General features: G+C 45.7%; 1 protein-coding gene across 5 annotated transcripts in view; it reads left to right on the plus strand.

The window, feature by feature from the left end:
- The window catches only part of KIAA1210 (KIAA1210 ortholog), a 487,569-nt gene that overhangs the window by 117,733 nt on the left and 342,036 nt on the right, over positions 1-27,800 (plus strand). The window contains exon 1 of one of the 5 annotated variants that reach the window (XM_069212342.1): positions 5,285-5,738. The exons of 3 other annotated variants lie outside the window; for them this stretch is intronic. The gene's annotated coding sequence lies outside the window, so the exon portion shown is untranslated. Of the gene's footprint in view, positions 1-5,284; positions 5,739-27,800 lie in introns of those variants that run through there. One more of the 5 variants, XM_069212349.1, reaches the window with a different exon arrangement.

A 27,800-nucleotide genomic window follows, 5' to 3' on the forward strand; every position in this document is an offset into this window, starting at 1 on the left:
TGGAGAGTATTCTGGTGCTAAAGATGCAGAGGCTGTGTCGGCTGTCTCAGGGCCTTATCCAGGTGAAAAGCCAAGTTTTCAGTTTCATACGGAGCTGAAGTACTGAGAAGGCAGTTCTAATGCGTAGAGGCACATCGTTACAGGCTTTGGGCACAAGGTAAGAGAAGTCTGATTCTGGTTCTGAGTATGCAAGAGATGGTTGTTAGCAGGAGTCTGGCTGAGCAGAGGGGTCTGGTGGGAGTGCTGATGTTGATGCAGCTATTGAGGTAGGTAGGGTAGACGTAGTACATGATTTTGTATGTGTGGGTGAGCAGTTTTAAGAGTGTGGGTTAGTGAGTGGTGAGCCAGTGGAAGTCTTTGAGGTGCAGTGTAATTTGAATGCAGGAGAAAGCCTGAGCGTGTGTCTGGCTGCTGGGTTTTGTATGGCCTAAAGTGTTCTAAAAGTTAGTGATGCTGACATGGTGCCTTGCCGTAGTCCAGCTTGCTAGTGATGAGGGCCTGGGTGACTGTGTTGACTAAAGTAAGCTTTACAACACATTTCCCCCATTCTTCCTTCCTTCATCAGAGGCCTGCCTTTCAGTGTGTCACTGGGAAGTGTTGGTGCTGGCTGTGGATGGTGCTGATGCCAATCTCCAAAGAAACATTTTGGTCACCAGCACACATTTTTCTTTTAAACTAAATCAAGCAGTGGGTTGGAGTGAAGGTGTTGCACATGTGACAGTCCATTTCGAAATTGTGCTTCACGTGGAACAGCAAACATAAACCCTTCACATACTGAAGAAGTTTGAAGTTTGATTATATATTCACTTCCCTGGCTTGGTTGAAGCAGGCAAACCCCAAGGTGAGTGGATGGAGAAGGAAAAATAAAGCTTGTGAGTGCAGTTCAACTTCAAGGGTACAATAGGAGGCATTTCCTGCAGTATACTCTTAGTGCATTTGTGCTAATAGTAAATGGATGGCTTGGTGCCACCACAAACAGAGGGAAAACCTTGAGTCATGGTACACTCAAACATGCTCTCAGTGGACAAAAGCTCCGCATAACCCTTTATACTCCTAGCAGCACCTTCCATCTTCCTTCAGCCACCTCTTCGGGTGAAGGAACATGAGCTCCGCACTGGCTGAGGGTGCAGGCTTTGTGCACCGGCGGGAGCTACTGGAGCCCACTGAGAGGAGAGCAGCAGAGTTATGGTCATGCAAGAGCTTCCCACATGCATGGGTCTACTCACAGGTCTCCTTCTGGTTCTCTCAATCTAATCCTGCAGAAGTTCCTTATGCTGCAGATAATCATCATAACAAGAATAAGTTTAATTTTTAAATGGCTTCAGCTCCTTTTGTAATGTGGCTGCCAGCACTGCTTCCCAAGAAGAATTGTTGTTGCAGCGCACACATTTAAATCTGTTCATCTTTTCATTTGGAGAGAAACACAAGCTTGACTTAGATGTAACTGTGTATTTTCATAAGAAAATTAACTTAAAGCTAACGAAATGGCAACTTGCTGTATAAGTGTAATAAGGTATTGCTTCACTCCTCCCACACCATTGCTTAGCCATTTAAAGCTTATTGACAAGTCATTACATCTTTGAGTAAAAATGCATGTGTTTCATGCTTCGGTGCTTGTAATGCACAAAGAGAAGTGGTATAAACCCATGTAGTACAAGGAACCATTAAATATGAGAAATATTTCATGGTTACATGTGAAATACAGATTTTGTTGTCATAATGGTAGTCTCCAAACTACTGTGCAGAGGTTTTGTGTTGTCCAGGATAATAAAAATAGGCAGCTTGGCAGGGGCGACCCCTCTGCTATGACAGAGGAGAGTAGCCCCGCTGCTGAAAGCAGAAAAATAAAGTGATATTAAAAGTATTTTATTATCACTTTATTTTTCTGCTTCGTGAGGGTAAGGCCAGCCACCTCACAAGGGAGGATGAGTGGAATGTGCACTTCTAAGTGTGCATGTCAGTTTGGCCGGCCGGCTGAAGCAGGCCAAACTGACATGCGCACTTAGAACTCTCCACCCAGCTGTGTTGCACATCTGGGTGGAGAACAAGTGCAGGCTCCCACTCCCTCCTTGAGTGGCATTTCTGCCCACTCAAGGCTGTTAACAGCATGAGACAAGTGTCAGGATTGGGTGCGGAGGGGAGGAAGAAGACAAGAAGAATCAAGGAGGTAGGAGCAGCAGAACACCAAGGAAGCAGGTAAATTTTTTTGTGTTTTTTTTTAATGTTATTGCTGCACCCCACCCCTTCCTGACCGCAGTCACTACTGCAGCTTAGAGGACCAAAGTTTTTGAGATTATGCTGCAAAAAAATGGAAATGATGTGGCACATTGTGTAGTTGTGGTATTATCATCAGTTTGAGCTAGAAACAACAATTGTGGTGAAATCTGCATATTTTGGAAATTATATGGGAAATTCAGTAAATTCATAATTATGCTGTAAAATCTGCAGCTGCTTATTCACATAAATCCACTGACCTCCTCATTGCCTATTGTTTTATCAATAATCTAGGACAGGGAAACAAAACCTCAACATTTTAATTCCATTCAATCTCCATTGTTAGCTGTACTTTTTTTTTTTTTTTAAATAATTGTATTGCTTTTTATAATAGTGCAATGATATACACTTAGTAATAATATACTGCACTGAAATCCCCAACTTAACGTGACCCCTCCTCCCCCCTTTTAACACAAGATTGTTCATGACGGATTTTTGATTAGCAATTCACATGCCTAAACAGTTGATTCCAGTGCATGTGACGTTTAAGTTATGGGTATAAAAGACTGTTCAGTTTCAGATTGTGAGGTGTCATTTTCTTCTTCCGCTATGGATGCGTCTATATTTCTTAAGTTGTCTAGGATCGTATTTCATTGTGAAATATCGTCTCTGGGTCTTTGCCCATGTACGGCTTCTTTTAACAACGCTGTTCCCTCGGCTTCTGCCCATTTCTCCATTGCATTTTGCCATCTAGTCACTTGAGGGCCCACTGAGTCCTTCCAATGTGAGGTTATCACTCTTCTGGCTAAAATTAAAGCGAGGTCCATGAATTTGCTGGTTATTTTATGAGCAGGTGGTCGTGTGAAGTCCCCCAGCATTGCCACGATTGGGGAGGGGTATAAATGTCTCCCAGTACAAGAGGTAATTTTCTTAAAAATCTCCATCCAATAATTTCTGATTGAGGGACATCCCCATAGCATATGTAGTAGGTCTGCTGCTGGTTCAGTACATCTAGGGCAGTTGGCATTGGATGTACCATACATTTTTGATATCATATAAGGGGCATTGTTAGCTGTACTTTGAGTAAAAAATACACAATGGGTACTTTGTTATTGCTATCTCAGGCTTCTGGTGACATTTACAAATCATAGGGTCAAAGATATCACCAGAAACCCTACATGAGAGTATTGAACTAGATTACACAGTTACCTGTTTCGTATCCTGTCTGTACTTTAAACCATTTTGTAGATGCAAATAAATAAACTTGCTTGTTTAGGTGCTACCCATAAATAACACAAAATAATTTAAATTCAGTCGACTCACTAGACAGCATGAGGAATAAGGCCTCATTATGTTAAAACAACAAAAGAACATGAGTGTTCACAAGAAGTGGTGAAATCAAATGTTTGAAGCTTTTTAAAAAAAAAAAGTTCTGATACATCAGCTAAGGAAGGAGGTGTGATCTAGCTGCTAAACTGTCGATCGGAGGACCTTTGTTTGAATCCAGCTTTGCATTGGATAAAAATTGTGCAGTTGTTGGAAATCACTTAATCACAATGTGCCTAAAATTGAAATGTGCAAGCTACTGCTAAACTTTAAATGTGTAAGACACTACTGTAAGTGTGTGTAACAAAAATATTTAAGTTACCACTTGATGAATACAATCTTGCATAAGTTTCCATCACCTCCCATAATGTGCAACGCTGCGTAGCTCTCCGACTAGGTCCATGCTATGTAAATACCAATGCATGCATGCTTTTACATTGTGAACAGGTGTCCAGCATATTATACTCTGTGGGTACCCCTTCCTTGTGAGCTGTTGGTGAGTCCCCTTCATTTTGTGACAGGCAGATAGAAGCTCTCCACTTATTTCTTTATCCCGGTTTATTCCTTAGACCTCAAGTCTACTTCTCAGTCTGTGAGAGCACTTTCTTGAGCACATTGGAAGATTACGTCCACACACATCTTGTTCCTTGTAATCATTACATCATCATGCAGTGCATGCTACTTTTAATCAGATAAAACATTTTTGCCAGTAAAGCCTTCAGTGCTTTCTTTTCTGTGTGACAAACCACGGACATACCTACCGTTGCTGCAGCAGGTGCAGTGACACTGGAGCCCAGAACCCTGAGGGGCCCTTTGAACCCTGATCAGTGCTGTATTTACCACCACACCAGCATTCAAAGTGGTCATTTTCCCAGCTTGCACCAATACCTATGGCATCCTTATTACGCTACTTCCTCAGACATGCACCATGCTCGTTTGGTACCAACCATCTTGCGGACACTGGATGCTGGCAGGTCTGGTGTACACTCTCTGAGCTCTAGCAGTGCTTAGTGTCTCAGGAGATTGCATTGATGGAGATAAAAGATCTGGCTTTAATGTGCTAAATCATGAAAGAACGGGCCTGCGCATAAGCCTTTTCCATGCATTAGCACATTAAACCCGGACCTATTGGCCTGCCACATGGTCCGGCCCCCAATGTGTGAAATTTTAGCCCCACCACCACCGTTTAATACTAGCCCACATCCACTACGCCCCCTCCCTTCCCTCTCCTGAAGTTTGGGTCTATTTTCGCCCCTGATTGTAGGCCCCAAGGGGCCTTGGATGCAAGAGCTTCTCATTAACTGAGTGCACAGGGTACTCTCCTCCTGAGCTGAGAATCTAGAGTACTCCTGTTTCTCATTAACTGAGTGCACAGGGCACACTCCTCCTGAGCTGAGAATCTGTTCGACGAGATGACTTGAATGCAAGGTGTATATGAAAGGTTACTGGAGCGGAGGTGATGCGCGCTGTGACCAGAAGTGGTCAGTCATGGTGAGCTTCCTGGCAAGTGCCCTCTAAGAAAGCTTCCACCCTTTGACCCTCCTAGCCTAAGCCCGGTGGTTGGCCGAGGGTCTGATTACAGGTCACATGCATTATTTCGGTCGTTCGGGGACTTCGAGCGAATCAAAGATGAGTTAAGTCACAGTACATCCAACGACCGGCATTTTTCCTTATGTTCAGACTTCAGAGCCGCTGCAAACAGCCGCGCGCGCTGCGTCATCCAGGTCCGCTCCGCGCGTGGCACAGACAGCAGCCCGCATAGGCACGAGCCAACAACAAACACGGGCAGGCAAGATTCTTTTTAATTTCTTTTTGGAGGAGTAGCCGAACAACCAATCAGCCGGCTGGGTTTTGTTTGAGGCGTACCAGTTGCATGAACACCGCAGTTTTTTTTCTAAGTTATATTTATACATCCAAGTGGGCGTTCATTCCTGCCGGAGCACAGCGTTCCTGGAGCATCTCTGCAAGCCTTTCCAGCATGTTTGCTCTCGGCAGAAGAAGAAACGGTATTGCCGAGTGAGGAGCTGAGCGCGCGGCCTTCTTCTTCGACCCTGGCGCTGCGTTTCACTTAACATTTGCAGAATATTGCCCTTGAATGTATTATTTCCGATATCCGTTGAAACAAGAACCCGGCCTTTCTTCCAGAATTAGAGTCGAAAAGAGTGGCCCCGTGGACTAGAATTGCAGCACACCGGGCGGTAAGCTTTCATTTAACGCAGAACAGCGTCTCTAGCTGTTCGAAAAAAAATGTTTTGTGCAGTTTGTAGCTAATATCTGTTAGTTCACGGGGCTGTAAAGCAGACTTATGTCCCCTTTCGTACGGGCCAGTTTACTATTTACTATTTCTTAATAGTTTAGAAGTTGCACTCCTATATTTCTATTTTACCTCCGTGTGGTGTCTATATTTAACATTACACGCACGTGCTTTCTTGCGAAGGTTTATATAGCAAAGATGACTTTAGGTTCATTGCTGTTTGCAACGAAATGCCTGCTTGGTGCGGCGCCTACCTTCCTCTTTTGCCGCGCGAAACAAAACCAAATAAAATAAGGGATCGAGTGAAAAGATCTTCAGTCATTACTTCAGTCTAAACATGAAAATAATACATTGGACGCGCCAACGCAAGGCAACGAATAGTTAGTTTTTCGTTTATTTTGTTTCGTTTCAACTCTGAAAGTGCGTAAAACATTTTGCCGAATTTTGTTATGTTTAAAAATGTTCACGTTAAAAATCCTTGCAGTTATATCCTAGCCAGCGATCGTAAGCTCTGCAGAGGTGTAAAACGTTTTGAAAGTCTCTGGAGCCTATGAAAGTCCCTTCAGTGCAAGTGTCCCCGCCTCCCAGTGTGCAGGGTTCCTCTGTCCCCCACTGTAGGAAGCTGGCTCTGTATATACTATATCAAAATGAGATAGTGTGCACCTTTGAATAGGATTAATATTGTGCACAGTTTTCTTTAAAATGGCAAAAAGCTATTTTAAAAGTGGGCACTGCAATTTTCAACAGTTACTGGGGGCGGTAAGTAAAGTACAGTTTCTGAGGAAAGTACCGCAGTTACGGGTTCAGTCTCCGGGGCATAGGTAGCCCATCGTTGGGGGTTCAAGACAACCCCAAACACCCAGAAACACAGGGCCAGTCAGGTGCAGAGGTCAATCAGGAGCCAAAATACCGTGGGCGCCTATGGAGACGGGGTACTCCAGTTCCAGTCTGCTGGCAGGTAAGTACCCACATTGTCGTAGGGCAGACCAGGGTGTTTGGAGGAGTACTGGAGAGGCCCCAAGTAGGCACAAAAACCACACCCTCAGCAGCACAGGGGTGGCCGGGTGCAGAGTGCAAAAAGGGGCGTCAGGTTCTCAAAATAACAGACGTTGCAAGTAGGGAACAGGGGGGCTTCTCAGGCAACCCATCGTCTGGGCAAGGGTGAGGGCTGACTGCTGGTCGTTGCTGCACTGGTGTTCGGTTTCTCACGGGCCTGGGGGCTGCAGGAGCAGTGCTTCTCCAGGCGTCGGATATCTTTGTCCTGGGCAGTCGCGGTCAGGGGGGTCCCCGGGGTTCGCTCTGCAGGTGTCGTGGGGGTGCAGAGAGGTCAGCCCAGTGTGGGAACGTCATCTGAGTCGCCTGGGGGTCCTCTCTGGATAGTTGGTTTCTCTGGACATGGGCCGGGTGCAGAGTAGTTGGACTCACGCTTCTGGAGTGAGGTGAAAGTCCTTTTAAAGTTGGTTTCTTGATCTTCTTTTTGGACAGGTACGCTGTCCATGGGAGTTTCTTTGTCCTCGGTGATGCAGGCATTCCCCTGGAGGCTTTTCTGGTGTCGCTGGTCCTGCAGAACGCGTTGCTTCTTTTCTTGCAGCTTTTCAAAGCAGGAGACAGGCCGGTAGGGCTGGGGCAGAGTCAGTTGATGTCTCCTTCTCTTTTCTGCCGGATTTTCAGCTCAGCAGTTCTTCTTTCTTGAGGTAGTCGAGAAGCTGAAGAGCTGGGTTCAGGGTTGCCTCTATTACTAAATTTAGGGGTGTGTTAGGGTCAGAGGGCAGTAGCCAATGCCTACTGTCCCTGAGGGTGGCTACACCCTCCTTGTGCCCACTCCCTCTGGGGAGGGAGGCACATCCCTATTCCTATTGGTCCTAATCCTCCAAAACAAGATGGAGGATTTCTCAAGGGGGGGGGTCACTTCAGATCTGGACACCTTAGGGGTGTTCCTGGCTGAGGGGGTGACTCCTCCTTGTTTTTCTCATTATCCCTCTAGACTTGCCGCCAAAAGTGGGGGCTCGTCCGGGGGGGCGGGCATCTCCACTAGCTGGAGTGCCCTGGGGCACTGTAACACCAGGCTTGAGCCTTTGAGGCTCACCGCCAGGTGTTAGTTCCTGCAGGGGGAGGTGTGAAGCAGCTCCACCCAGGACAGGCTTTGTTTCTGACCACAGAGTGCACAAAGGCACTCACCCAAGTGGTCAGAAACTCATCTGGAAGCGGCAGGCTGGCACAGACTGGTCAGCCTTGCACTAGCAGTTGGGCTAACATACAGGGCGCATCTTTAAGATGCTCTCTGTTTGCATTTTTCAATAAATCCCACACTGGCAACAGTGTGGGTTTATTGTGCTGAGAAGTTTGATACCAAACTTCCCAGTATTCAGAGTAGCCATTGTGGTGCTGTGGAGTTCGTAATGACAGACTCCCAGACCATATACTCAGTATGGCTACCCTGCACTTACAATGTCTAAGAATTGACTTAGACACTTTAGGGCCATGGTGCTCATGCAGCCATGCCCTCACCTGTGATGTAGTGATCCCTGCCTTACGGCTGTAAGGCCTGCTAGAGGGGAGACATACCTATGCCACAGGCAGTGGTTTGTGCGCATGGCACTCTGAGGGGAGTGCCATGTCGACGTTGTCTTTTCTCCCCACTAGCACACACAAGCTGTAAAGCAATGTGCATGTTCTGTGTGAGGGGTCCCTGAGGGTGGCATAATACATGCTGTAGTCCTTAGGAACCTTTCCTGGCCACAGGTCCCTTGGTCCCTAGGGGGACCCTTTACAAGGGACTTAACTGTGGGCCAGGGCTGTGCCAATTGTGGAAGCAAAGTTACAGTTTTAGGGAAAGAACGCTGATGTTAGGGCCTGGTTAGCAGGGTCCCAGCACACTTCCAATCAAAGCTGGCATCAACACTAGGCAAAAAGTGGGGGGTGACCATGCCAACAGTGGCATTTTCCTATACTAAATGTGCAGGGTTCGCCTGCCCCTCAGTGTGCAGGGTTCGCCTGCCCCTCAGTGTGCAGGGTTCGCCTGCCCCTCAGTGTGCAGGGTTCGCCTGCCCCTCAGTGTGCAGAGTTCGCCTGCCCCTCAGTGTGCAGAGTTCGCCTGCCCCTCAGTGTGCAGAGTTCGCCTGCCCCTCAGTGTGCAGAGTTCGCCGGCCCCTCAGTGTGCAGAGTTCGCCTGCCCCTCAGTGTGCAGAGTTCGCCTGCCCCTCAGTGTGCAGAGTTCGCCTGCCCCTCAGTGTGCAGAGTTCGCCTGCCCCTCAGTGTGCAGAGTTCGCCTGCCCCTCAGTGTGCAGAGTTCGCCTGCCCCTCAGTGTGCAGAGTTCGCCTGCCCCTCAGTGTGCAGAGTTCGCCTGCCCCTCAGTGTGCAGAGTTCGCCTGCCCCTCAGTGTGCAGAGTTCGCCTGCCCCTCAGTGCGCCTGGTTCGCCTGCCCCTCAGTGCGCCTGGTTCGCCTGTCCCTCAGTGCGCCTGGTTCGCCTGTCCCTCAGTGCGCCTGGTTCGCCTGTCCCCCCGTGTCCACGGTTCGCCTGTCCCCCCGTGTCCACGGTTCGCCTGTCCCCCCGTGTCCACGGTTCGCCTGTCCCCCCGTGTCCACGGTTCGCCTGTCCCCCCGTGTCCACGGTTCGCCTGTCCCCCCGTGTCCACGGTTCGCCTGTCCCTCCGTGTCCACGGTTCGCCTGTCCCTCCGTGTCCACGGTTCGCCTGTCCCCCCGTGTCCACGGTTCGCCTGTCCCTCCGTGTCCACGGTTCGCCTGTCCCTCCGTGTCCACGGTTCGCCTGTCCCTCCGTGTCCACGGTTCGCCTGTCCCTCCGTGTCCACGGTTCGCCTGTCCCTCCGTGTCCAGGGTTCGCCTGTCCCTCCGTGTCCACGGTTCGCCTGTCCCTCAAGTGGCAGGGTTTGTCTGTCCCTCAAGTGGCAGGGTTCGTCTGTCCCTCAAGTGGCAGGGTTCGTCTGTCCCTCAAGTGGCAGGGTTTGTCTGTCCCTCAAGTGGCAGGGTTTGTCTGTCCCTCAAGTGGCAGGGTTTGTCTCTCTGTCGGTGTGCAGGATTTGTCTCTCTGTCGGTGTGCAGGATTTGTCTGTCTGTCGGTGTGCAGGATTTGTCTGTCTGTCGGTGTGCAGGATTTGTCTGCCCTTCAGATGGCGGGGTTCATCTGTCTCTCGTTGTGCATGGTTCGTATTTCCCTCAGGTGGCAGGGTTAGTCTGTCCTTCAGATTGCAGGGTTCATCTGTCCCTTGGTGTGCATGATTTGTCGGTCCTTTGGTCAGGGGCATAACTTTATGGGTTGTTTGGGGTGCAACACCCCCTAATACATTTCCTTTGTGATAAGTATTTGGGTACAGGTGCCTTTAGTGCGGTGTCTGTAGCACAAAATGCACACACAAACTGCACGTGCGCGCGCACACACACACTCTCTCTCTCGCGCTCTCTCTCAAGACATCAAAAACGTTGGTTATTTCACAAAATAATGTACTCTTACCAATTCGCATTGCTGCCCCTTTCATGCACACTGCTTGTCGTATAATGGATTTGAACATTATGTGCCAACGTGAAAGTTGGGAAATCTGAAGCTCTCTCTGCCCCAGTCTTACTGACCAAGCTGCGCCCCTGCCCTTGGTGTGCATGGTTTGTCTGTCTCATGGTGTGTCTGTACCTGAGTGTGCAGGATTAGTCTGTCCCTTAGTTTCGAAGGGTTCGTCTGTCCCTCAATGTGCATGGTTCATCTACCCCTCAGTGTGCAGGGTTCGTCAGGGTATATGGACCTGTTTGTGATCTGTTGCATTATGGATGTCGATTGATCCAGTGTCTTGATGTGATCACAGGGTCGATCAGTAGTCCTACTGTTGGCCTCTTCACAGCCATAGGATGAACCCAGTCAAGCACATGCAAATTACAAATATGAAAATTGCAGGAGTTCAACTGATGCTACATTCTAGTGAGATTTGAGATTGCTTAATTAAGAGTTAAAGGGGCCACAGTTGTTCTATCTAGTGACACTTCTCTAAAAAACAAAAACACCAACAATAGGCAAAAGGATACAAAAAAGTGATGGATGGAATGCCTAAATTAATCTCAGCCACTGGTAATCACTTGGGCCATATACCAATCCTTCATTACTTTGTACACCATGCCACCTCAGTTTAGATCCAGCCATATGCAATCAGTCTTGACCTTACTCCAGTGGGAACAGTCCAGCCTGAACTGCCAGGCCATGTCTTCCCAGAACCGCAACACAAGCAACAGGAACCAGTTTCGCCATTGTTGCGTTCATTAGCCAGGAATATGTTGGTGCATTCAAAAGTTATGTATTTAGTAATACGCTGATGGTACCACGTACAAAACATTTTTATAGGTTTCCATTAAAAGGACAGATTCTATAAATGAAACCATATACTGGCTCCCAAGCAGCCTTAAGATTTGCCAGTTTACCAATTGCACAGCTTTACTTTTCTTTCACGTGGCAGGCACCCTAGCGACAGATAGGTCACGCAAGCCCCTGCAGTCCCAGTGATGCGGGGGCCCCAGCCTTTCAGGAGCCCACTGATCCTTCAGGGAGCTCCATTCAGCCAACCCAAGGGAATGAATATCTGTGAGATTTGGAAGACTAAGGAGGCCCTTTTGACTTTTTGTAGGGGTCCCATTGCTTTGCTTTATGCCACTGCCTAGCGAGAAGACTTATTTCTTCTTCAGCTGCCACTTCTTTCTCTCACTTCACAAAAAGGATTAATTTCTTCTTCCCTAGTATGGGAACTATTTTGAACAAATTAAATAAGCTTGGGAACGCTGTTCTCCCATTCGCCTGGCCACTTTGATGTGCCTTCTCTTACTTTTGGGCCTGATGTTATGTCTAGTTGTGGTACCTAGGGTAGGTTGACACTCCCTGTACACTCACTGACCTCGTACAGGTCATTCCCTCTTATAGGATTATGCCCTGTTTGAGTTTTACTTCACCACCACCATTGCACACTTGCTGCTTCTCCCCATGACAGGATTAGTAACCCTATTCCATTTTACAGGTATAACACTCTCTGTTATAGTGAAACAACAGATTTGCCTATCAAGTATTGCCAAAGCAAATGCACTTATATATGGGCCCGTTGCCTCAGGAGGCTGCTTCAGACAGGTGCTGTATTTCTGTTTACTCCTTTTCAAGTGACACCTACAGACATATGTCTCTACTGATTGGTGCAATCCATGTGTTTGCTGGTGTTAGCACATCAAGGCCAGACTTTTTAACAAAGAAAATACTCTGTTGCTCTCTTGAGATTCCTTCAATTCCTGTAAACGAAAAACTCGATAGCATTTATTTTGGCCACTACCATGTCTTTCTAACCTCAGGAACCTCCTCTGGTGTCCCCTTTCCCCCGATCTAGGAAAAATGTATTTTGTTAACTAATAATGTCCACGTTATGCTTTCTTAAAGCAACAACTAGTGTTAACAAGCATTTTCAATGCAACGGGTCTTGCATTTGCTCGAGTTAGAGCTATTAGCGTTGTAAAGAAAAAAAAACGCAGTGCGATCGCACTATGTAAAATGCAGCGCTATCGCACTGCGTGGAAAATAAACAGATAAAGTAGTCCGGACCCCAGGCGGAAAACATCGAGCTTCGTATGATTTTCGTAGTTTACCGGTGCTGTGTTGGTGGGCTAAACACCGGAAAAGGCATGACGAATACATGCCTTTCACAAATGAAAGCAAGCGGATTTTGAAAGGCAAGCCCACAAACCAATGAAAAGTGACTGACGTGACATGGACGTGGTTTGAATTCCAAAGAGAGATTACAGAATGGACGGAGCACTTTGCGCTCGCCCATAAAAATGTAGCTTTCTGAACAGTAGCGGCTGCTACCAGGAAGGGGTGGGGGAATTTGGGGGCAGCGCGCAGAGTGGGGTGCAGCACGTGGAGCAGGGAGCACTGAAGGGGATTGTTAAATTAAAAAATACATAAATAAACATACCTGCCCCTCTGTGATGTGCTGCTCCCCTTCAGCCACCTTGTCTTCTCTCCCTAACTAATCATGACGCTTCTTTCATGCTGTTACAGGCGATTAGCCTGAGTGGGAAGAAATGCTGTAAAATACAGCCGAGTGAGTTTCTAAGTGTGCATGTCAGTTTAGCCAGCTTCTGACGGCCGGCCAAACTGACATGTATACTTAGAAGCGCACATACCACCTTTCTTCCACTTGACGTGGAGGAGAGTGGCCCCGCCCGCCGTACGAAGGCAGAAAAATAAAGGGATGAAAAAATAGTTTATAGTTATCCCTTTTTTTCTGCTTTTCGCCAGTGGAGCGATGCTGCTGTACCTCAGCAGAGGGGTCGCGGGCCGGCCGTGTTTCTGTGAGAGTCTTGTCCCTTTGTCCTCGTAGAAATCTTACCTTTAATCCTATCAACCCCTCTGTGTGTATTGTGCTGAACTCGTGTCGCCCTAGTTTTCCAAATCGGAGCAATAACACACACCTGAAGCTCTCCCCTAGCAGCCCAGTCTCCCACCCAAAAAATGTTTGTTTTCCTCTCCCATTCCCCACACTTGTCTATTTGAAGAAAGTCTGTTTAAAACAGCCCACCACAGTGATTCTCATCAACCACATCCACCCAGTCCTGCCTCCCACACATACAGAACTAGAACAAATGCAGAAAAGCAAGGTACTTGTGTGTCAACAGTTCTCCTCCACAGCTGACCCTGTCCTCTCAAAATAAACACATGGGATGTAGAGTGCTATAGCCGTCCGTTCCAGTCCTATTGTCTTTGCCAGTGGTGATTGCAGTGAGGCTCAGGAAGCAGGAGGGGGTGGCAAAAAGAACAGCTTGCAGATTTAAATCTGGCTGAGAGCAGGAAACAATGCTTATGTGGCCTCTCCTTTTCAGATGTATTCGATAAGTCAAAGCATGTGATATGCACATAGAGAAGATTTGTAGCAGACCGGGTGACACTTGTTTCTCGGTACTGTTTAGATAAACCCCTTTAGATGAAAACCATTCTAAAACTGAAGCAGTTCCATGGGTTCAAGCACAGTTGAAGTTCTGAACTTGCATAGCCGGTTCAGCTCGGAGGAAGTCCCTCAGCTGTTTGCTTTTGCTCCCATATTTTGTCCTCTGTAGTAATGTGAGAATCGCAGTGCAGAAGTTGTCAGTTATAAGGTTTTGAAGGGCTCTGCTGTACATTTGATCCAAATTATTTCTTCAGGAAATGTTTTAGGCGTGAATTCATTCTTTAAACTAAGAACCAAGCACTTCTGTATGCACTTGGGAGCTTTACTGTGCTTGTGGTTCAGCTGGATCATTTTGCCATTGTTTCCTTGAAGTTCATTGCTGTCTGTATTAGTTGCCCCTTGAACTTTGTTTAGGTTACAGTCATCCCGCAAGCTGTGAAGGCTACTTCAGGTCAGTGTTTATAGTCTGGCTTGACAAATCCGCTGTCGCCAGACAATTATATGAGCATCACTAGAGAATAGCTTCGAATCCACCCACATGTTGGGAGCCAAGAAAACAGGTAGTGATTGGGCAGACGTTGTATGCTTCCACAAAAAAAAGTGCTTGCTCGCCACACAGCTGTGATAAATATGTTTATCCATTATTCTGTGCTTCAACTTTTAGGAGCATACTCATGACATTGTAAAGCTATTAAAGTGCTTTAGATGACTCGGTAAATTATGATGTTCTTCTCTTGCAGCAGCATAGATAGCATGAGGGTAGTTATGAAGCTACGGAGATTTTTAGGTCTGGCTTGACTGTGCACCTGTCACCTGACCTTTTAACCTACACCAATAGTCTGCAGTTCTTTCATTCCACACAAATACATATCTGTCCCCATGCTCTTTCCTTGTAGTGCTTCACATTACCATATAACATTCCTTTGATGCCAGATATATTGTCATTGCCCATGCTTGTTTGGCTGCCCAGTGCATTCATTCATGTTGGCTTCTGCTTTTCACACATTTTCAACAGGACAACTGTACATTCAGGCTTGTATCTGTTTATTTTCCTTTTTGTTAGTTGAACCCAAATTCTGGATCAGCTTTGACAAGCAATAAACATATTGTTGTTGTTTGAGGTAAACTCAACAGTTGTTAAGTTTTTCAAAAGCCATTACCATTCTAAAATACTAACCTTGCTATCTACTGTTCATCCTTAAAATGCTCAGATTCATATTAAACTTACATTAGGGGCATAAAGTCCTTGCAATGGTTGACTAAAGAAAAACAGGTTAAGGTTGTGAAAACGGGCAGCGGGGAACTGCTGATATGGTGGTGTCATTGACCTGCACTACTTTGCCCATACTCTTTCAAGCCCTTGTTTTTATCCTCTCACCAGGTTTGCGGGTTCCAAAATAACCTTTCGGAAATTGTTTTTAAAATGGCATATGCCACAAAACTAAGGCACCTCAAAGTGTATGTTACAGGTCAAAGTCAGTGCTATCCCTGGTCTGAGTAAGGGGAATAGACTGGAGCAGTTGTTTTAGGGAAAGATGCTTGTCTTTTGAGCGTGCTGCCAGTATCATCACAAAATAGGATCAGATGTATGAGCAGCATTTCAATTGTAAAGTGGTGGTATCTGATCACCTTGCCAAACCAAAATCCGTCCACAGTATTGCGATTTCCATAGGATAAGAGTGAATCGTAATACAGCAGACGGAGTAACCCTGTCCGCCAGGATTGTAATCATGCCCATAGTATGTGTCAGTGTATTTATTGAGTTAAAAAAAATACTCATAATGCAGTCTTTTAACAAAACTGCAGTAGTATTACAATAGAACTACTCTTGTACTACAGAATTATATTCACTAACCTACATGCAGAGGTTTGCTTGTATAGTTATTACAGCCAAAAAGGATCCAAAACAGTAGCAAATGTATTCCAACTCAGACCTATAATAAGTCCAGCACCACATATGACCAACCACAGGTACTGCAACACTCCTCCTTAGAAAATAATGGAGGTAGGGACTTAAAATAAAGCCCTACAGGAAGTATTGTTACAATAAATGAATTATTCACATTTTGAAAAATATATATATACATTTAATTTATTGTTAAATGGATATAAATAAATATATTATAAAGTATTTTAATCTTTTGCATGTAAACATGTAACTATTTTTTACATTTTATACATTACTTTTAGTTATGTATTTAACACAGTAAAAATAAATCATTTACTTTAAGTAGGATTTGTTTTAATAAATCTTTAAAACATTCTTTAATTTAATATACTTTCAATATTATCTCAAGATTAAGTTAATAGTGATGTGGCATTTTATTATTATTTACATTTAAAATAAAAAGTTAATATACCTTAATATGTAACCTAAACTTATTTTTACTATCGTTTTGAACCAAAACAAAAACACAAAACGTAGCAACATTTATATTTTTTTGAAAAATGGAAGTAAAGTTAAAGGAATTGTTTTTTCCCCCTAAAAATGGCTTCACAAAAAGGTTTGCTGTGTTAAGATCACCCTCTTTCCAGCTTTCAGAAATATGTAGCGTTATAAAAAACAGTTTTTACCTCAGTTTTTGCATTTTTCTAATCTGTACATGAGTGAATCCCGTCGGTGAATCCATAAAGGATTAACTTTCTGAAAACTAGACAAAATTCAGAATGCAGCAAGATTCTTTGTATTAATCGCTTATGGTTTTCCCAAAGAGCAAATTGCTGAATTCTTAAAAAAATAATAATGAAAACAAGCGTGAAAAAAATGAACTGGATGACAATGTTTTCATCTGTAATTTTGTACCCGGTGGCAAATTGACCAAATTACATTGGTGAAATCTAATGAATTAATATTGAGTATGAAGGAAAGCAATGTATTTTTGAAATAGGAATAGTGGTTGTAAAGAAATGGCTCCCTGTTGCAGTTACCCCCCACTTTTTGCCTGATACTGATGCTGACTTGACTGAGAAGTGTGCTGGGACCCTGCTAACCAGGCCCCAGCACCAGTGTTCTTTCACCTAAAATGTACAGTTGTCTCCACAATTGGCACAACCCTGGCACCCAGGTAAGTCCCTTGTAACTGGTACCCCTGGTACCAAGGGCCCTGATGCCAGGGAAGGTCTCTAAGGGCTGCAGCATGTCTTATGCCACCCTAGGGACCCCTCACTCAGCACAGACACACTGCTTGCCAGCTTGTGTGTGCTAGTGGGGAGAAAATGACTAAGTCGACATGGCACTCCCATCAGGGTGCCATGCCAACCTCACACTGCCTGTGGCATAGGTAAGTCACCCCTCTAGCAGGCCTTACAGCCCTAAGGCAGGGTGCACTATACCACAGGTGAGGGCATAGGTGCATGAGCACAATGCCCCTACAGTGTCTAAGCAAAATCTTAGACATTGTAAGTGCAGGGTAGCCATAAGAGTATATGGTCTGGGAGTCTGTCAAAAACGAACTCCACAGCTCCATAATGGCTACACTGAATACTGGGAAGTTTGGTACCAAACTTCTCAGAAATATAAACCCACACTGATGCCAGTGTTGGATTTATTAAAAAATGCACACAGAGTGCATCTTAGAGATGCCCCTGTATTTTACCCAATTGTTCAGTGCAGGACTGACTGGTCTGTGCCAGCCTGCTGCTGAAAGACGAGTTTCTGACCCCATGTGGTGAGGGCCTTTGTGCTCTCTGAGGACAGAAACAAAAGCCTGCTCTGGGTGGAGGTGTTTCACACCTCCCCCCTGCAGGAACTGTAACACCTAGCAGTGAGCCTCAAAGGCTCAGGCTTCGTGTTACAATGCCCCAGGGCACTCCAGCTAGTGGAGATGCCCGCCCCCTGGACACAGCCCCCACTTTTGGCGGCAAGTCCAGGAGGAGATAATGAGAATAACAAGGAGGAGTCACTGGCCAGTCAGGACAGCCCCTAAGGTGTCCTGAGCCGAGGTGACTCTGACAATGTGACCCCCTCCCCTTGGGAGGAGGCACAAAGAGGGTGTACCCACCCTCAGGGCTAGTAGCCATTGGCTACTAACCCCCTAGACCTAAACACGCCCTTAAATTTAGTATTTAAGGGTTCCCCAGAACCTAGGAACTTAGATTCCTGCAACCTAAGAAGAAGAGGACTGCTGAGCTGAAAAACCCTGCAGAGAAGACGGAGACACCAACTGCTTTGGCCCCAGCTCTACCGGCCTGTCTCCCCCACTTCTAAAGACACTGCTCCAGCGACGCTTTCCCCAGGACCAGCGACCTCTGAATCCTCAGAGGACTGCCCTGCTCTAGAAGGACCAAGAAACTCCCGAGGACAGCAGCTCTGTTCACCTAAGACTGCAACTTTGTTTCAAAGGAGCAACTTCAAGCCAACTGCATTTCCCGCCGGAAGCGTGAGACTTGCTACTCTGCACCCGACGCCCCCGGCTCGACTTGTGGAGAAACAACACTTCAGGGAGGACTCCCCGGCGACTACGAGACTGTGAGTAGCCAGAGTTGCCCCCGCTGAGCCCCCACAGCGACGCCTGCAGAGGGAATCCCGAGGCTCCCCCTGACCGCGACTGCCTGCTTCCCAGATCCCGACGCCTGGTAAAGACTCTGCACCCGCAGCCCCCAGGACCTGAAAGATCGGAACTCCAGTGCAGGAGTGACCCCCAGGAGGCCCTCTCCCTTGCCCAGGTGGTGGCTACCCCGAGGAGCCCCCCACACCTTGCCTGCCTGCATCGCTGAAGAGACCCCTTGGTCTCCCATTGAATTCCATTGGAAACCCGACGTGTGTTTGCACACTGCACCCGGCCGCCCCGTGCTGCTGAGGGTGTACTTTCTGTGCTAACTTGTGTCCCCCCCGGTGCCCTACAAAAACCCCCCTGGTCTGCCCTCCGAAGACGCGGGTACTTACCTGCTGGTAGTCTGGAACCGGGGCACCCCCTTCTCCATTGAAGCCTATGCGTTTTGGGCACCACTTTGAACTCTGCACTTGACCGGCCCTGAGCTGCTGGTGTGGTAACTTCGGGGTTGCTCTGAACCCCCAACGGTGGGCTACCTTGGACCCAAACTTGAACCCCATAGGTGGTTTACTTACCTACAAAAACTAACAAATACTTACCTCCCCCAGGAACTGTTGAAAATTGCACTGTCTAGTTTTAAAATAGCTATATGTGATTTATTTGAAACGTATATATGCTATTGTGATTATTCAAAGTTCCTAAAGTACTTACCTGCAATACCTTTCATTTAAAGTATTACATGTAAAATTTGACCCTGTGGTTCTTAAAATAAACTAAGAAAATATATTTTTCTATACAAAAACCTAATGGCCTGGAATTGTCTGAGTGTGTGTTCCTCATTTATTGCTTGTGTATGTACAACAAATGCCTAACACTACTCCTTTGATAAGCCTACTGCTCGACCACACTACCACAAAATAGAGCACTAGTATTATCTCTTTTTGCCACTATCTTACCTCTAAGGGGAACCCTTGGACTCTGTGCATACTACAGGGAGTGCAGAATTATTAGGCAAGTTGTATTTTTGAGGATTAATTTTATTATTGAACAACAACCATGTTCTCAATGAACCCAAAAAACTCATAAATATCAAAGCTGAATATTTTTGGAAGCAGTTTTTAGTTTGTTTTTAGTTTTAGCTATGTTAGGGGGATATCTGTGTGTGCAGGTGACTATTACTGTGCATAATTATTAGGCAACTTAACAAAAAACAAATATATACCCATTTCAATTATTTATTATTACCAGTGAAACCAATATAACATCTCAACATTCACAAATATACATTTCTGACATTCAAAAACAAAACAAAAACAAATCCGTGACCAATATAGCCACCTTTCTTTGCAAGGACACTCAAAAGCCTGCCATCCATGGATTCTGTCAGTGTTTTGATCTGTTCACCATCAACATTGCGTGCAGCAGCAACCACAGCCTCCCAGACACTGTTCAGAGAGGTGTACTGTTTTCCCTCCTTGTAAATCTCACATTTGATGATGGACCACAGGTTCTCAATGGGGTTCAGATCAGGTGAACAAGGAGGCCATGTCATTAGATTTCCTTCTTTTATACCCTTTCTTGCCAGCCACGCTGTGGAGTACTTGGACGCGTGTGATGGAGCATTGTCCTGCATGAAAATCATGTTTTTCTTGAAGGATGCAGACTTCTTCCTGTACCACTGCTTGAAGAAGGTGTCTTCCAGGAACTGGCAGTAGGACTGGGAGTTGAGCTTGACTCCATCCTCAACCCGAAAAGGCCCCACAAGCTCATCTTTGATGATACCAGCCCAAACCAGTACTCCACCTCCACCTTGCTGGCGTCTGAGTCGGACTGCAGCTCTCTGCCCTTTACCAATCCAGCCACGGGCCCATCCATCTGGCCCATCAAGACTCACTCTCATTTCATCAGTCCATAAAACCTTAGAAAAATCAGTCTTGAGATATTTCTTGGCCCAGTCTTGACGTTTCAGCTTGTGTGTCTTGTTCAGTGGTGGTCGTCTTTCAGCCTTTCTTACCTTGGCCATGTCTCTGAGTATTGCACACCTTGTGCTTTTGGGCACTCCAGTGATGTTGCAGCTCTGAAATATGGCCAAACTGGTGGCAAGTGGCATCGTGGCAGCTGCACGCTTGACTTTTCTCAGTTCATGGGCAGTTATTTTGCGCCTTGGTTTTTCCACACGCTTCTTGCGACCCTGTTGACTATTTTGAATGAAACGCTTGATTGTTCGATGATCACGCTTCAGAAGCTTTGCAATTTTAAGAGTGCTGCATCCCTCTGCAAGATATCTCACTATTTTTGACTTTTCTGAGCCTGTCAAGTCCTTCTTTTGACCCATTTTGCCAAAGGAAAGGAAGTTGCCTAATAATTATGCACACCTGATATAGGGTGTTGATGTCATTAGACCACACCCCTTCTCATTACAGAGATGCACATCACCTAATATGCTTAATTGGTAGTAGGCTTTCGAGCCTATACAGCTTGGAGTAAGACAACATGCATAAAGAGGATGATGTGGTCAAAATACTCATTTGCCTAATAATTCTGCACTCCCTGTATTCCTTACTTTGAAATAGTGCATACAGAGCCAACTTCCTACAGTGGTTATTTGTACAAACCTGATCTTGGGGTTACCCATACTATCATGTGATTCAGAGGGCATTTTGCACAATGTATGTTCTTTTGTGTGTGTTACTTTGAATTTGGAAGCCAGAACTGGAAAGAAATTCAGTTCATAATAATGCATGTTCTACAGTTCAGTTTTTTTTCACACTTCTTCCTATAAAAATTATACCATACCTGCATGACTGGAGCTTTCACAAGCAATAGGAAATGCTCCAAAATGCAACTCGGAAAGATCAACATTTGCCTTGTAAATTGACCCATTCTGGTGATGTGGGTAGTTGCAGTATGTGCGTCCAGGCTGCACTGCCACCCAAAGGAACGTACCAAGTCCCACATTTCTGGAAACCTGATACCCAGGTGAGTCCATGATGGTGGACTTCATGTATCCCTCTATGTTTTCAAATCTAGAATGTCCTGCAAACATCCAAATTTGGCTACAATCACAACATTTTCTCACATTTCTGTGAGGAAAAGTACACAAATCTGCAGGATTCCATAAAATTCTTACCAGCGTTCCCTCAGTTCTCCCAATACAAATGTCACCCCCTTGTGTCACTAGGCTTATCCCTCCTGCCCCCAGCAGGAAAAGGTCAAAGCTTTGACCATGTGAAGTCAATGTATCACTGAGCACTTCACATGGTCATAGCTTTTGCAGTGTTTTAATCAGAAGCACTGTGAGAATGCATGGTGGTAAGGCTTTGCCTTTGGGCTGGAAAAGCCGAGATATTTGTCACATAAATATGGGAAAATAGACTTTTTTAGCTAAACTTTGACATTTGCAGGGAATTGTGACAAATAAAACATGATCTGGTCCACATTAGCCACATCACCCTGGATTCCACTGGGTCTCTAGGTTTCAGAAGGCCCAGGATTGGTAGGGTTACCCTGGATGGCAGCTGAGTCAGAGTCCGAATAGAGCAACCATAATATTGACCCCGGAAAGTGAATCTGGCACCCCAGACCATCCTTTTCTCTGGTTTTCCCCGTGATAGTCTGTTTGATTTTCAGCTCCTCCCACACCCCTGGATAAACAGATTGGGAAGTTTACCACCTATATACCTGTCTGAGGGGGAAGGATTGGTAAAGGGGGGAGGGGGGACATAAAGACCACTATATAATCTGTGGCAAATAGTAGGATACAGGATGAGGCGCAAGGTTTGCCCATCGTAGCACTACACTGCACTCCCAGCCCCCACCAAGAACGGGCGGAATGGAGGTTCATCACCATCTCTGCTGCCCAAAAGAATCCAAATTTTCTCTCACTTGCCTGTTGCCTCAGGGTGTCAGAAAGAGTGCTGAGACTTTAGAGGGGTAGAAGTGTGGCCGGATACACCTCTTTTAAAAAAAAATCTATTCCTTGCACCCAGTAGGCTTTCTGCCTCCCCCACCCACCTCCTTCCCCCTCTCCCCCCACACTTCTGGGCAGGGGGCCATGGCCTGATGCCAGGTTGGGCTACCCCACCCCCTTTTGTTTTGTAAACATAATCCTTGGTTTCTCATGGGCTTTTGTTCCTCCTCCTTGGAGGCAGAAAGGCTGTTAGTTGTGTTAGGGAATGAGGGCACGGCCCAGTGCCACCCCTGCTCTATTCCTTTTTGTTCTCTACATAATCCATGGTGTCTAGAGGGCTTTCACTCCCCACCCCTTTGAGGAGTGCAGATTCAGAGTAAATTCCCCTGTCTGATTTGGGAGGGCAGGGAGACTTTTGGGGCCATTAGGGGGTAAGGATAAGGGTAGCTTGTCCCATTACATTAAAAAATATATATATTCCTGGGCTCCAGTTGACTGTCTGGCTACCTGGTCACCATACCAGGGTAGCAGAAAATCTGAATTTTGTTTATTTTTTTGAGAGGTAGCACCGGCCCATGCCTAAGGGACCCCTTCACCTCATTGGTGTTTAGTGTGTGGTGGATCACTTTGTGGAGCATCTTCCTTTGGCAATCCCCAAACAGGGATTCATTTGAGAGAGGTACTGTTCGACCCTTGTCCCCTTTCCAACAGTACTTCTCCTGTCTTCATTCATGGGCAGAGGGCACAGATATGCCTGAATGCTAATCAGAGTGAAAGCAACCGATGCTGACTGTTTTCACTTTAACAGTTTTTGCGTTGTGGTGTTTGTCACACAGTTTCAGAAAATAAGAGTTTTGGAACTCGATGGAAGCTCCTCCCTCGTGCCCCAAGATTGTTTAAAAAAATTAAAATCCTTTTAGGGAGGTGTTTGATCTGTCAGCCTTAGTGTGGTCTGCCTCCAAACGTTTTGCTTTCCTCTTCCATTTTTACTGATCTCGTTTTTGCTGTCCTTGGTTGGGACTCTGCACTTTACCACTGCCAACCAACACTAAAGTGCTTGTGCTGTCTCCCGCAAACATGGTAGAATTGGGTAACACTCAATTGGCATATTTCATTTGCTTGAAGGTCCTTAGTAAGATGGCACTACATTTGCCCAGGGACTGTAATTTACATGGTACTAGTGGACTTGCAGCACTGATTGTGCCACCCACTTAAGTAGCCCACTGAACATGTCTCAGGCCCACTATTGCAGAGCCTGTGAGAGCAATTTTAAGCTGCTGTGAAGACCTGTCTGAATAAATCGTTTGCTAGGTTCAAACCTTCATTTTTAATACAGATATGTCACCCTGGTGTAGGCCCTGGAAAAGCCCACAGGGCAAAAATAGGAAATGTAATTTTTAGTTTTGCATGTCCTGGCAGTGAAAAACTCTTAGAGTTGGCTTATTACATTTTATGGAATTGGAATGTAAAATACTAATTTATGGTGAACTCGAATTTTAAAGTACAATTTTGAAAATGCTATTTTTAGAAAGTAGCTATCTTCCTGCCTTATCCATCTAGTGCCTGTAGCCTTTCAATGGTCACATGGCTGGGTGTAGCTGACATTTGAGATGTCTGTATTCTTCCTAGACAGCCACACATAATAGGGAACTTATGTGTACAATCACTGGAAGAATGGGAGGGAGGAGCCTCACTTACATTTGAATGGGTTGTATCATGCTTCCACACACAGGGCTGCATTAAACCCCCCCCCCCACCTCCCTCCGCCCCACAGTTCGTCTGGAGCAAGGCCAGGGAAGGCAGGATGCATAGGAAAGAAAAAGGGAAACCTCTAGAAGCTTCTCCCCCACTTCAAAGTAACAACTGGCTATAAAAACTAGACCTCAGACATCACCACTTCGGTACACTTTTGGACCTGAGATACTTTGCCAGGAAGGACTGCTGTGCTACTACAAGGATTTCCACTCAGTTGGACGGCTGCTCTAAAGGAACTGCTGCCCTACTGGGCTGACCTCCTGCCCTCTTAGCTGGGGAAGAAGAACTTGATCTGCAAATTCATCTTGAACAAAGGACCCCAGAGTGGCTCCCAGTGCTAGTCTGCTGGCCTCCTGATCTGAGCCTCAGGGACATAATAGGCTACCCAACCAACTCCTGGACCTAGCTGCAGCAAGGTCCAGCTTCCCATATGGTGACCCTCAGGTCGTGGAGCACGCTGCTTGCAATGGATATCATCACGAGCCACTGCTAACACATCTGTTCGCACCACAGCATTGACCACTGGTGGGGGACTGCCAATGTGAGGCTCCAGCCTGCCCACCTGTGATGCTCTGCCTGCTCTTTGCATCACGCTGAAGCTTCCCGCTACACTTTCTTTGCCCCCTGTGGCCCTCTCCAACACGAACAGGACTCTTGGCACAAAACTGGGGAAGGTAAAACTTCAGCTGGACTAATCTGGGACTGTATCCGATCTGCGCCTAATTGTGGTTGGACAGAACTTTTGACTTTCACCCGGCCCAGCACGACCAAATAGGCGCAGTTGGCGCTTTGTGCTTTGAGGTGCTATTTTACACTTTATTCTTAAAAAAAATTGTAAGACCTGTTCCACTGATTGGATTTTTGTTGTTTTGGTCTTGTTTAATTAATTCAATTTTGCTCTATTTTTCCAGTCTAGTGTGGGATCTTTTTGTGTGGTCCTCTAACTGTTTTAATGTTAGAAGCAATGTGTAAACTATTTATGCAACATTTCAAAGTTAAGCCTGACAGCTCTGGGTCAAGCTACTGGGGCGTTGAGCATGGATCATCTATTCCTTTTGAGGGCTTCTCATGCACATCTGATGCCTCTACAAGAGGGATTCTGGGCCCCTTCTCCTTGTAGTACTGTTTGTGTCATTCTGAGTGATGTTCTGGTAAGTTCATGCTCAATATTTACAGAAACGCAGCCACAAGTTAGATTCATGTGCATCAGACGCACAGGATTTGTGACTCTACTGTATAGTGGCTTAACATTAACTTGCCTCTTCAGAGTGGCAACCCCCATTCACACGAACCTGTAATAGATAATGCCACAAAATACATGGTATTTCTGTACATGCTTTACATAAATTGCCAGTATCATAAAAAACAAGCAAAACTTATGGATCCACACCAGGTAAATTGTATTTTCTCATGACCCAACATTGAATCAGATTTGTCCTTGTCAGGGTAGAAGATGTATAGTACCACCAAGTATTGCTTTGTTTGATTTTCGGAATAGACTATAAAGAAGGGTCCCTTGCCATCTGACCTATTATTGGCTCTAAGGAACCTTCAGTATAGATTGACTTTGCTTTCAGTGGCTCTTGTGACAAAGCACCTTTGTAAAAAAGAGCAATATGATGGGGAAAGAAGGAGGAACAGAGAGAGGGCAAGTAGGAGTAATCAGGTGCAAAGAAGGAAGGGAAGGAGGAACAAGAGGGAGATGCAGAAAGGTAGCACGAGGATTGACACAGGAAAGGGGTGGGGGTGCTGATGGCTTTTCTTTCATCCATATCAGAACGGCCTCACCCAAGATGGCATCACAGTTATTCAAAATTATTTGCCATCCTGGGGTCAATCATGATGATATATCAAAAACAAGCGTTTGCAATGCAGTGGGTCTCGCATTACGTTGAGTTAGAGCTATTAGCGTTGTGAACTCCTAACTGGAGTTCTCTTGCCACATTAAATGAAAATAAAAATAAAAAAGAGCGCGATTGCGCTTTGTAAAACACAGTGCGATTGCGCTGCGAAATAAAGAGAAAATGTAGTCCAGATACCATACGGAAAACATGGAGCCTCGTATGTTTCCAGTAGTTTACCGGTGCTCTCGAGGAGGGCTAAACACCAGAAAAGGCATGACGAATGCATGCCTTTCACGAATTAAAACAAGTGGATTTTAAAAGGCAAGCCAATGAAACCAATTAAAGTGACTGACGTAAAATGGGCGTCGTTAAAATCCCCCTAAAAGATATTAGAAGCGGGACGGAGCGCTTTGCGCTCGCCCGAAACAAGCATTTGCAATGCAATAGGTTTCACATTTGCGTGAGTTAGAACTACTAGCGTACTAAATGCCTAATTGGATTTTCTTGCCATTTAAATTGGTCAACCCTGCCTCATAATTTGGTCCTTTCCTGCCACATAATTCCTGTGGCCCTGCGTGTAACTAAAACACTTCCATTTACCTTATTCCTGTATCTGCAGCTTGCAATACAGACTCAGTGCTTCTTGAAAAGTCAACACTGTCTGATCATCTGAAATACTAGTGAAGTTCGAATGTGACATATTGTACTGCAATGACTCCACATTGCATTCTATCAACAAAGTAGGTTTAAATATTCCACTATCCGTGAAGCAGAGCCTCGTGTGTACCTGACAGAAATGGAAAGTCCTGTACACTATGGAATTAAATGGGTAAGGTAATTCCCCGAAGGAAGCCCACAGCTTGCAGTGATGTCAACGTCAAGGGCTTATTGCAAAGCTGTTTGCACAACACATTAATTACCTGAATGGAGAATATGTTTACAGAAGTCCTTCTTGCTCTTGAGAGTGACATTTAACAATCAGGGTAACACCATTAAGTGGAAGGGCGTATGCATGGCTAATTTCCCTATTGTTCCGTAACGCTTATAGAATATTATGTTCCTATAATGTAACTCCAGCTTCCAATTCGTTGCCACTCCCTACCACATTGGAGCCCTTGTTTTCTTTTTGGCTCCTTTGTTTGATTTGTTACCTGCTCGCTCTCCAAAAGAACCATTCTCACAACTGCACTCTCAACCGGTACTGCACTGCAACTGATGAGCCTGTCATTCAAAGCCACAAGAAGCACCAGAGGAGGAAATGGAAAAAGTAGCGAGTCGTGGTTCCCTGTCTGCCATCTTAGAATGGGTAGCATAGTTCATTGTAATACAGTACCGGGCAGCATTACCCTGACATATAGTAATTTACAGAGCCAGAATTATTAACAGGCATACATAAACAGTGGCAGGTTTTCATAACATGAAAAATATAAGCCTCTTCATAGTGGTGTTAAAAATCTAACAAATTGCTTGGTGCCCGTTGTATGTACGCTTTAGTGGCGGTAATGTTAGAGAATAGAAGATCATATTTCAGGATAAAAGGAATTACCCTTTGGTAGCTCTAGCAATAGTGCGGCATCATGTGACATCTTGAAACGTGCTCTCTTTTAGCAATAGCATCATCTGGTCGCGTCAAACCACTCTTGTATGTCTAGTACAGTCTGCAGTCAGCAGTCACTCTAATAATGTGCAATGATGATGCTCGTGTTTTTGTTCTTTTTTGTGGTAATCTGATCCTGATTTGTCTGACACATCCCACTCACTGGTGTGCTCTGCATATGCGCATCAACTCTTGCGTGTCCGCGAAGGGGAGACACAAAAGAAAAAGTAGTTCGCCAACATTAAAGTATATGGCCAATCTTGCACTAATCCATGTAACTTCCCTTGCTCTACTCAAGGAGGGACAAACGTAAAGCATTTACCAATGACATGAGTGGATTTTTGGAAGGCAAGCCCACGAACAAATGAAAGTGATGGGCGTGGTGACAGTCTACAGAATATATTACAACACGTCAGAAAGCAACACTTGCCCGCTGCTCCGCTTCACCTAACGAGAGCCAGTGGAGCAGTCGTGACTGTCCGGCT

This window comes from Pleurodeles waltl, chromosome 2_1 (assembly GCF_031143425.1).
Source record: "Pleurodeles waltl isolate 20211129_DDA chromosome 2_1, aPleWal1.hap1.20221129, whole genome shotgun sequence".
NCBI classification, from domain to species: Eukaryota; Metazoa; Chordata; class Amphibia; order Caudata; family Salamandridae; genus Pleurodeles; species Pleurodeles waltl.